Here is an 11136-nt window from a genome sequence, read left to right as displayed (position 1 = left end):
GTTGTTGCAGTTTGCGGCTGCTCTCCACCGAGGCATTCTTTTCGGGCATACAGTGGTGACTTTTCTGTGTGAAAATCAAGCTGGTACTAGTGGTAGAATCAACACAATAACTTGTGACGTCACAGTGCACCGACGTCACAGTGCACCGAAAACCACGTGACCACTACTTGACCCCAGGCGACTTGTCTTGGTTAGCCCCGCAACACTAAATCTTCAACAACAACAACAACACTTTTTTTTCAATTTTTAAAATATTTTTCCAGAGATGTTTGTAACATTTGGCATTCGATTTTCCAGTTTTTGGAGATACTTAAAAACCTTGGACTTTTTCTTTAAACACCCTTCTGGGTCCACACGGACCCACGACGACCGGCGAAGGTTAAAATAACAAAAAACAATTAAACAGCCTACTTTATTTTAACTCTGTATCTACTTACACAGCTTCTGCATAGTATGCGGTACTTGTATGTTAGGCACAAAAAAAAAAGGTCTGTTTACGGTAACATAGGCCCAAAAAATAGGGTCGGTAGGTCGGGATTTTTTCTTTTTTTTTCTCCAAAAAAACATATTTTTACGTTATTTTGCAAAAAAACCAAGATTTTTTTTTTTCCCCCCCAAATGCCAAAAAAAAGTCTAGGGTCGCGCGAAAAAACTAGGGTCGGTCGGGTTACCGTAAACAGACCTATTTTTTTTTTGGCCTTACATGAACAATGTTTGGACCCACTATTTTTACTTTAAAGAAAACATACAGCCAAAACAAAGTTCACTATTTCCGTTTTCCCTGTTTGTTGTTTTTACATTTAGTCAAGTTTTGACTATGGTGTATGTGTGTGTGTCTGTCTGTGTGTGTGTGTAGAGCGATTCAGACTAAACTACTGGACCGATCTTTATGAAATTTGACACGAGAGTTCCTGGGTATGATATCCCCGGACTTTTTTTCATTTTTTCGATAAATGTCTTTGATGACGTCATATCCGGCTTTTCGTGAAAGTTGAGGCGGCACTGTCACGCTCTCATTTTTCAACCAAATTGGTTGAAATTTTGGTCAAGTAATCTCCGACGAAGCCCGGACTTCGGTATTGCATTTCAGCTTGGTGGCTTAAACATTAATTAATGACTTTGGTCATTACAAATCTGAAAATTGTAAAAAAAATATTTTTTTTATAAAACGATCCAAATTTACGTTCATCTTATTCTCCATCATTTTCTGATTCCAAAAACATATAAATATGTTATATTTGAATTAAAAAAAAAGCTCTGCAAATTAAAAATATAAACATTATGATCAAAATTAAATTTTTGCAAATCAATTTAAAAACACGTTCATCTTATTCCTTGTCGGTTCCTGATTCCAAAAACATATAGATATGATATGTTTGGATTGAAAACACGCTCAGAAAGTTAAAACGAAGAGAGGTACAGAAAAGCGTGCTATCCTTCTCAGCGCAACTACTACCCCGCTCTTCTTGTCAATGTCACTGCCTTTGCCATGAGCGGTGGACTGACGATGCTACGAGTATACGGTCTTGCTGCGTTGCATTGCGTTCAGTTTCATTCTGTGAGTTCGACAGCTACTTGACTAAATGTTGTATTTTCGCCTTACGCGACTTGTTTAATTTTGTTTACTCATTATCCTAATTTGTTTTCATTTTACCCTTTTAAAATTTTTTTGTTACAAAAGAATAAAATTCAATTTTGCAGACTTTGACGAGAGAGTTACTCTTCTCCGACGTCCAGGGGGCACAGTTTAAGCAATGTCCGGTTAATAATAATGGTCATACACTTGTGTACAAATGCAAAAAGCAAACTTCAATCCAAAATTAAGTAGATGTGCAACGCCAAGGCACTGCATACCCCAGCGAAAGACAAACTTCTCTCTTACTCTCTCTCTTTCTCTCTCTCAAACACACACACATACACACACACGAACACACACACACACACACACGCACACACACACCCCCCCAAGTTACACACATACACACTCACGCACTCACTCACTCTCTCACACACATTTCATACACACAAAACACACCCCCATACGCACATATAGACAGACGGACATAAACACCCTTGCAAACAAACACACATACACACACACATACACTTACGCACACTGACGCACATACACACACCCACCCACTCTCTCTCTTTCTCTCTTATACAAACAGACACACACCCACACACACTGTACATACGCACGCACACACACACACACACACACACACACACACACACACACACACACACACACATTGACTCACACAAATCTCATACACACAAAACACACACTCATACGCACATAGACCGGCACGGTTGGCCTAGTGGTAAGGCGTCCGCCCCGTGATCGGGAGGTCGTTTGTTCGAACCCCGGTCGGGTCATACCTAAGACTTTAAAATTGGCAATCTAGTGGCTGCTCCGCCTGGCGTCTGGCATTATGGGGTTAGTGCTGGGACTGGTTGGTCCGGTGTCAGAATACTGTGACTGGGTGAGACATGAAGCCTGTGCTGCGACTTCTGTCTTGTGTGTGGCGCACGTTATATGTCAAAGCAGCACAGCCCTGATATGGCCCTTCGTGGTCGGCTGGGCGTTAAGCAAACAAACAAACAAATACGCACATAGACAGTCGAACACACACACCTTTACAAACAAACACCATATACACACTCATACACACACAAACATACACACAAACTCAGACACACACAAACATACACACAAACATATTCACACACACACACACCCACTCTCTCTCTCTCTCTCTCACACACACACAGATTCTCACACACACACACACGCCCACGGCACACACACACAGCACACACACACACACACCCCGGGCCAAGTCACACACACACACATACACACACTCACTCACACGCACTCACTCTCTCACAAAACCTTCATACACACAAAACACACACCCATACGCACATATGGACATACACACCTTTACAAACAAACACTGTCACGTTTCAATATATCACTTAAGGTGATTATGAACCGGTTAATTACTACTAATTAACTAACCACACCACGATCCACTCTCGCAGTCATACAATTAAATAGAGTCAACAAAAGTATAAGTTTCAGACGCCTGTTTATGTATAAACTCACCACCTCCCTCGAGCCTTCACTCAAAATATGTTCCTTTTACGTTCTCAACACGTAAAAAACCCGTGGTCACTGACAAAATGCCAGTGGTATATAGAAAATTAACGTAACACGCTGAACCCGTGTAAATACAGTCAAAATGAGAATGTTCTGTTCAAAAGCTCTAGTCCATGCAGGTGTCACCACCCCACGTTGTCACTACTCCAATGAAATCACAGATACGAAAAGACAACGGTGGTCAACGGGGTGCGTAAGACATGGTGCACTTAGCTTTCTTTCTGTATGCTGGTTAGCCGGTATGCTGGTTAGCCGGGTTGCTGGTTAGCCGGTTTGCTGGTTAGCCGGTTCGCTGGTTAGCCGGTCCGCTGGTTAGCCGGTTAGCGTAGCTTCCTCAGGTCCCAGCTCCAACGTCTGCAGCTAGCAATGTCCCGCCAAAGGCAGCCGTGCAGCAGGTACAGGCACACGAAACGAAACGAACGAAGGCTGCAAACAGAAAGCATCGGTGCACTAAACATGTCAGCTACCTCTCACCCACCACCTTAAAACATGTCATCTTTAAATATCTCATCGAGCACGTGGGCCTGCACAAAACGGACTTTTTACAACAACAAAACAGTCATTTTCCGTCCTTCTCTCCCTATCTGCAAAAACCATATACAGATTAGTATTTTAGCGTCACAGAGAGTAAATTATGCGCTAACCTGGAAAGAACAACAGAGAGTATTTCATTCCACAACACAGACTCATCAACAGCGTTAAATAATGATTTATTACCTCAAAAGCCTATGATTGTACTCTCAATGGAAGCAAAGTCCGCCTCCTCCCTGGAACAGCCTCTGTTCGTCAACAGTGACCAAAAACCTCCAGAACCCCTTGTCGAATCCTTATGCGAAAGCCATCGCCGACGAAGGAAAGTTGACGACTTGTCCTCAGCAAAGTACTGGCAGTGAGACAGGAAAAACTAGTGGAAGCTCCCCTAGAGTGCCGAATACAATATTCGGTGAAAAACCATCATACTCTAGAAACTGTGTATTAGATCCTTCCCCTTCTGCCGCTGGGTGTCAAGTGTGTCGTCCCGAGTCTCTGACAGACCACCTAGCCAAATACACGTGACTGACCTTGTCACCAAACCAGTCCAGCTATACACAATTCTGCCTCCCAAGCAGAAAAAAGACACGAGAAACTCAATCCCTGAAAATCCCGTGCGCGCTGTCAGCGAAAAACCGTCAGCCCTGTGACAGCAGAAACCCCCGCACTGTGAAACTCGTGCGCTACGAAACATCCGTGCTCGTTGAGCACTGTCAGCAAACTCTGCTGTAGCCCAATATCACGTACAGGCGCTTTCTATCATAATCGACCAAGAACAGGCACTCCACTGAGTGACACTTTCTTGGTCTCTGTCACCCGATCGTGACACACCTCCCCTCTTCAAGACGAAACCTCGGTTTCGCTCACAGTCATGTTCTCCTCTCCAGCCCGAGAGAGAAAGTCAGCTCCAACATTGTTGGCGCCCGGAATGACGCGTACCGTGAATTGGTACGGTTGGAGAATCAACGCCCAGCGCATAAGTCTGGCGTTTGCCAACCTTGCAACCTGAAGATATTGCAGAGGTTGATGGTCTGTTTCCAGACAGAAAGGTCGTCCTCAAGAACGAGCAACCCCTCGTTCCACCCCTGATGACTGCAACCTTCTCTGTCTTCTTGTCTTTGTTCTTCTGGTCTTTGTTCTTCTCCCCGTAGGCTGTCCTCTCTATGTAGGCGCGCAGCAGGTTGGCGTGGTACAGGCGTGCTTTCCCGTGCATCATGATCCTGTAGTCGTTCTGGCCCACCCTCGCTGTCACCTCAAAAGGTCCTTGCCACTGCAGTTGTAGCTTGTTGTGTTTGACAGGTAGAAGTAGCAACACCCGTTCTCCAATCTTGAAGCTGCGCGGCCGTGCCTTGCCGTCGAATCCTCGCGCATAACGCTGTGCTGCTCTTCCCAGGTTCTCTTGAGCCAGTTTGCAGGTCTCTTCAATCCTGTTCCTGAGTTCTACTATGTAGGTCGCTGTCGTCTGCACCTCCTCGTCAGCTTCTTCGTCCGTCCAAGCCTGACGCAGGATAGCCATAGGACCGCGTACCTGTCTGCCGTACAACAACTCAAATGGGGAAAAGCCCAAGCTCTCCTGAGGAACCTCGCGGTATGCGAAAAGCAATGCTGGGATGTACCTGTCCCACGTGCGTGGTTTCTCCTGAGCTAGTTTCCTCAGCATGGTCTTCAAGGTGCCATTGAACCTCTCCACCAGTCCGTTGCACTGAGCATGGTAAGGAGTGGTGAAGTGCTGCTCCAGTGATAGCAGTCGTGCTGCCTCCGCCATCACTCCTCCCGTGAACTGCGTGCCTCTGTCGGTGAGTACCTCTGATGGAATTCCCAGCCGGGACCACATAGTAACCAGAGCCTCAGCTACTCGCGTGGCTTCAATCGATTTCAGAGGGATCGCCTCTGGGTATCGAGTAGCGTAGTCCACCATGGTCAAAATGTATCTGTTTCCGTCCTCAGACGCAGGCAAGATGGGCCCGATGATGTCCACTGCCACCCGACGAAAGGGTTCGTCGATGAGCGGCATCTTCTCTAAGGGGACCTTCCTCACCCTTCCTTTGGCAACCACCTTCTGGCACTTATCGCAGGACGCACAGAAACGTCGGACATCCGTGCAGATGCCTGGCCAGTAAAAGTGGCGCCAGACACGATCCGTGGTCTTCTTGGTACCAAGATGACCTCCCAGAATCGAGTCGTGTGCCGTTGCCATGACACCCTCGCGAAACTCGCGAGGCACGACAACCTGTTTGAATGTACCTTCTTGGTTGCTGAACTCACGGTAGAGCAACTTCTTGTCCCTGAGGAACCTTGACCTCCCATGCTTCCCGCTCAGCTTCACCTTCCCCGACTTCGCGTGCTCCCGAGGAGTTGCTAATGTCGGATCAGATGCCTGAGCCTTCGCGAGAAGCGCGGGGGTCACGTTCCCCAGGGCAGCTCGTGCAGCAGGTAGGGGTTTGAGAGGTTTGTCCTCTCGCTCCGCCTGTGCCCGCGTGAGCACTGAAATGACGTCGGGAGACCGATAAACGGGAACCTCCCTGGTGACGCCGTCCACAAACTGAACCCGGTTTCCAATGAGCAGGTCGCATGGAGGATCGTCCATGACGACGGCCACAATGGTCCCCGTGAACAACGGTGTTACGACCTTGATCACTGCCGTGTTCAAGTCGTAAGCGTGAGATGCCTCGGCCATTCTCACCCTGATGCTGTCTCCTGTGTAGGCCATAGCTGGAACTAGACTCGCCCGAACCACTATCATGTCTGCCCCTGTGTCCCGCAGACCTTCGCCCTTCACTCCGTTAACGTAGACGTTGCAGTGGGGCTGGAAATGTTTCCTGGAGCACGGAACGCAGAGTTGTGGAATGGTGCATGAGCTCGTGACGTCCCTTAACTCCTCACTGCCAACAAAGTGTACGCCCTTCTGGTCAGCCTGTCTCCTGTGGCAGTCCTTCTTCACGTGGCCCCGCTTGTTGCAGTAGTAACACTGGATGTCAGATCTGGAACTTGATCCCTTGTGTCCCTGATCGTCCTTCCCGTCCTTGGGTCCTGAAGAACCCGAATTTCCCGATTTTCCCGGCCGTGAGCCTGAAGATTTGCCGGAGATCGCTTGGGCGTCCTCGTGTACTCTGATCCAGTCGGCTGCCTCCTGAGTAGTCTTTGGCTGGTGCTCCTGCACGAAGGTCACCACCTCAGGTCGCAGGCTGGACATCAGTTGTTCCATGACTATGAGGTCGGCAAGGTCGTTGACGGTCCAGTCCTTTTCGGCCATCTCCACCCAGCGCCGCAGGTAGAGATTAAGGCGTGCCACAAACTGATGGCTCAGCTCGCCGCTCAGTCTCTTGCTGTTACGCAGACGTCGTCTGTAGGCTTCCGCAGTCAGGTTGAAGCGCTGGAGTAACGCCTTCTTTAGTGCCTGATAGTCTCTCGCCTCGTCGTCATCCAAAGCGTTGTAGAGCTGCAATGCGCGTCCTTTTAAGCAGGTGCTAAGGCGGCTAGCCCACGTGGCCTCTTCCCACTTCTGGTCAGATGCAATGCGCTCAAACCGGCGTAAAAAGTCGTCGAGCTCGTCCTTGTCATCGTCGAACGTCGGCAGTCTCGTACGGTCGGCAACAAACGTCGGCGCGCTAGCCTGAGTAAGCGTACCCTTCTCGGCCTGTAGCCTAGCTAGCTCTAGCTGGAGTTCGCGATCCGCCTGTTTGTCCTGTCTGTCACGTTCGGCCTGTCGTTCGGCCTGTCGTTCCCTTTCTTGTCTGTCAAGTTCATCTTTCTTTTCTTGTCTGTCAAGTTCGTCTTTCTTTTCCTGTCTGTCTCGTTCGGCCTGTCGTTCCCTTTCTTGTCTGTCAAGTTCGTCTTTCTCTTTCTTGTCCTGTCGGTCACGTTCGGCCTGTCGTTCGGCCTGTCGTTCCCTTTCTTGTCTGTCTCGTTCATCTTTCTCTTTCCGTTCTTGTCTGTCACGTTCGTCTTGTCGTTCCTGTCTCTCACGTTCGGCCTGTCGTTCTTGTCTGTCAAGCTCTTCTTTTCTCGTCTGTCGCTCTATGTCTTCCTTACGTTCTAACTCCTTGCGCTTAAGCAAACTACGCGCTCTAACGCGTGCGTCTCGCTCTGTCTGTTCCTCGCTACCAGGAGTCTCAAAAGTTAATCTCTTCGTAGGAGATCCCCCTGTAGCCATGGTTAGTTTAGCAAAGCTTTATCACAAAAGTAAGTCTAACGCAGCTATAGCTAGAATACGCGGTGATGAAAGCGATGGATACAAAAATCCAGCAACCAGAAAATGCAGAAGAAAAATCCAAATGGTGTAGAACAAATCGCGTAGCCTACTTTATGGCTGCTTTTTGCGGTGAAACAAAGTGTTTCCCACAGCCGTGGCCTACTTTATCGGCTGCTTTTTGCGGTGAAACAGAGTGTCTCCCACAGCCTTGGTTAGGACAGAAGTCCTCGGACCCTTCCCCCCAAAAATTCCAACAAAGTCAAAATATGGAGAAAAATCCAAGTAAAACAAGACGGTAGAAATGTAACCTGTTACAAAATGCGAAACAACAATGTAGAGAAAACTGAGTAAAACGAATAACAAATCCGCTAACCCCGCTCAGCTCTCTGCAACGGAAAACTCTGAACGTACAACAACAAAGATTCACAAACAAAGGAAAGGGAAGTAATCACAGTTAGCGCATACAATAACTCACAAATTACAATTTACATTTCCTGCAAGATGTGAATCGCTTAAGGTGTGGTATATGATCAAAACTATACAAAAAAGGGTAGCACCAAGCAGAAAATAAGTCGAGCACTGACGAGATTATCTGCTCTTAGTTATCCTTAATTGGTGGGTCTTTATCAGTTGGAAATTAACTGAGTAAATCCCGGCTTGGCCCCCATGTGTCAAGTGTCAATATATCACTTAAGGTGATTATGAACCGGTTAATTACTACTAATTAACTAACCACACCACGATCCACTCTCGCAGTCATACAATTAAATAGAGTCAACAAAAGTATAAGTTTCAGACGCCTGTTTATGTATAAACTCACCACCTCCCTCGAGCCTTCACTCAAAATATGTTCCTTTTACGTTCTCAACACGTAAAAAACCCGTGGTCACTGACAAAATGCCAGTGGTATATAGAAAATTAACGTAACACGCTGAACCCGTGTAAATACAGTCAAAATGAGAATGTTCTGTTCAAAAGCTCTAGTCCATGCAGGTGTCACCACCCCACGTTGTCACTACTCCAATGAAATCACAGATACGAAAAGACAACGGTGGTCAACGGGGTGCGTAAGACATGGTGCACTTAGCTTTCTTTCTGTATGCTGGTTAGCCGGTATGCTGGTTAGCCGGGTTGCTGGTTAGCCGGTTTGCTGGTTAGCCGGTTCGCTGGTTAGCCGGTCTGCTGGTTAGCCGGTTAGCGTAGCTTCCTCAGGTCCCAGCTCCAACGTCTGCAGCTAGCAGTGTCCCGCCAAAGGCAGCCGTGCAGCAGGTACAGGAAAACGTAACGAAACGAACGAAGGCTGCAAACAGAAAGCATCGGTGCACTAAACATGTCAGCTACCCCTCACCCACCACCTTAAAACATGTCATCTTTAAATACCTCATCGAGCACGTGGGCCTGCACAAAACGGACTTTTTACAACAACAAAACAGTCATTTTCCGTCCTTCTCTCCCTATCTGCAAAAACCATATACAGATTAGTATTTTAGCGTCACAGAGAGTAAATTATGCGCTAACCTGGAAAGAACAACAGAGAGTATTTCATTCCACAACACAGACTCATCAACAGCGTTAAATAATGATTTATTACCTCAAAAGCCTATGATTGTACTCTCAATGGAAGCAAAGTCCGCCTCCTCCCTGGAACAGCCTCTGTTCGTCAACAGTGACCAAAAACCTCCAGAACCCCTTGTCGAATCCTTATGCGAAAGCCATCGCCGACGAAGGAAAGTTGACGACTTGTCCTCAGCAAAGTACTGGCAGTGAGACAGGAAAAACTAGTGGAAGCTCCCCTAGAGTGCCGAATACAATATTCGGTGAAAAACCATCATACTCTAGAAACTGTGTATTAGATCCTTCCCCTTCTGCCGCTGGGTGTCAAGTGTGTCGTCCCGAGTCTCTGACAGACCACCTAGCCAAAATACACGTGACTGCCCTTGTCACCAAACCAGTCCAGCTATACACAATTCTGCCTCCCAAGCAGAAAAAAGACACGAGAAACTCAATCCGCGAAAATCCCGTGCGCGCTGTCAGCGAAAAACCGTCAGCCCTGTGACAGCAGAAACCCCCGCACTGTGAAACTCGTGCGCTACGAAACATCCGTGCTCGTTGAGCACTGTCAGCAAACTCTGCTGTAGCCCAATATCACGTACAGGCGCTTTCTATCATAATCGACCAAGAACAGGCACTCCACTGAGTGACACTTTCTTGGTCTCTGTCACCCGATCGTGACACACACATACACGCACACACATACACTTATGCCCACACACACTTACACACACACGAGTACAGACTCATGCACGCGTGCGCGCACACACACACACACACACACACACCACACACATACGAGTACAGACTCAAGCACGCGTGCGCACGCACACACACACACACACACACGCACACGCAAATACACACACACACACACACACACACACACACACACACACACACAGTAACACTAACACATGTGCTCAAAATGAACACAAACACACACACTGCGCGAGAGAGAAAGACTACAGGGAGGCATGACGTCATGATGCAATAATTGACGTCAAAGACTTTTGACCGTGACGTAATCTTCTCACGCGAGCTTTATCCATAGTCTTGAACAACCACACACAAATAGACTTGGAAAGTACAGAATTTCTACCCGTCCAAAGCGGCCTTGGGTGGCGTTTGCTGAAAAAATGGGGGCGACTATTGCACCCACCGTATTTTTGTTAGTATGGTCCCAATTTTTGGTGAACTTCCATCTCCAACTGTAGCACGTAGCCGGGCACAAAGAATCCTTCTTTATCATGTATTATCGGTGTGAACATTTCTCAAGTCGATTACGTAGAGGTTACATGCCGAGTCTCAGTGATTATTAAAAATAATGGTCGAAGTTAGCGGATCATGAAAAATGCGAGCTTCAGCGAGCTTTTTCATGACCGCGAACTGAGACCATTATTTTTGATAATCACTGAGACGAGGTATGTAACCTCTTTATCCCTCCTTTCTTCAGTTATTCAAAGAAAAGAGGAGTTTTTGTGCGAAAGTTTGATCAAATCATATTCACCCAACCAGTCTACCTGCGCAGGCGATCGATTAATGCGCGGTTGTATAGTTCCGTGCAAATCATTCAAATCTGTTCACACTTCTTGTCAGTTTCCATGTTTTGAACTAAAATCAAGTACACAGTTATGTTGTCATTCTGCTGTGGCGGTAAAGGCAGATAGTGTGTGTTCTGTTCATGTTT

General features: G+C 47.2%; 1 protein-coding gene across 1 annotated transcript in view; it reads right to left on the bottom strand.

Moving 5' to 3' along the window:
• LOC138980775 (uncharacterized) overlaps window positions 1-11136 on the bottom strand; it is a 34989-nt gene that overhangs the window by 11156 nt on the left and 12697 nt on the right. The window lies entirely within an intron of this gene.

The sequence above is a fragment of the Littorina saxatilis genome, linkage group LG11, assembly GCF_037325665.1.
Source record: "Littorina saxatilis isolate snail1 linkage group LG11, US_GU_Lsax_2.0, whole genome shotgun sequence".
NCBI classification, from domain to species: Eukaryota; Metazoa; Mollusca; class Gastropoda; order Littorinimorpha; family Littorinidae; genus Littorina; species Littorina saxatilis.
Note: the sequence above shows the minus strand (reverse complement) of the source record. Positions and strands in the feature narration are given on the sequence as shown.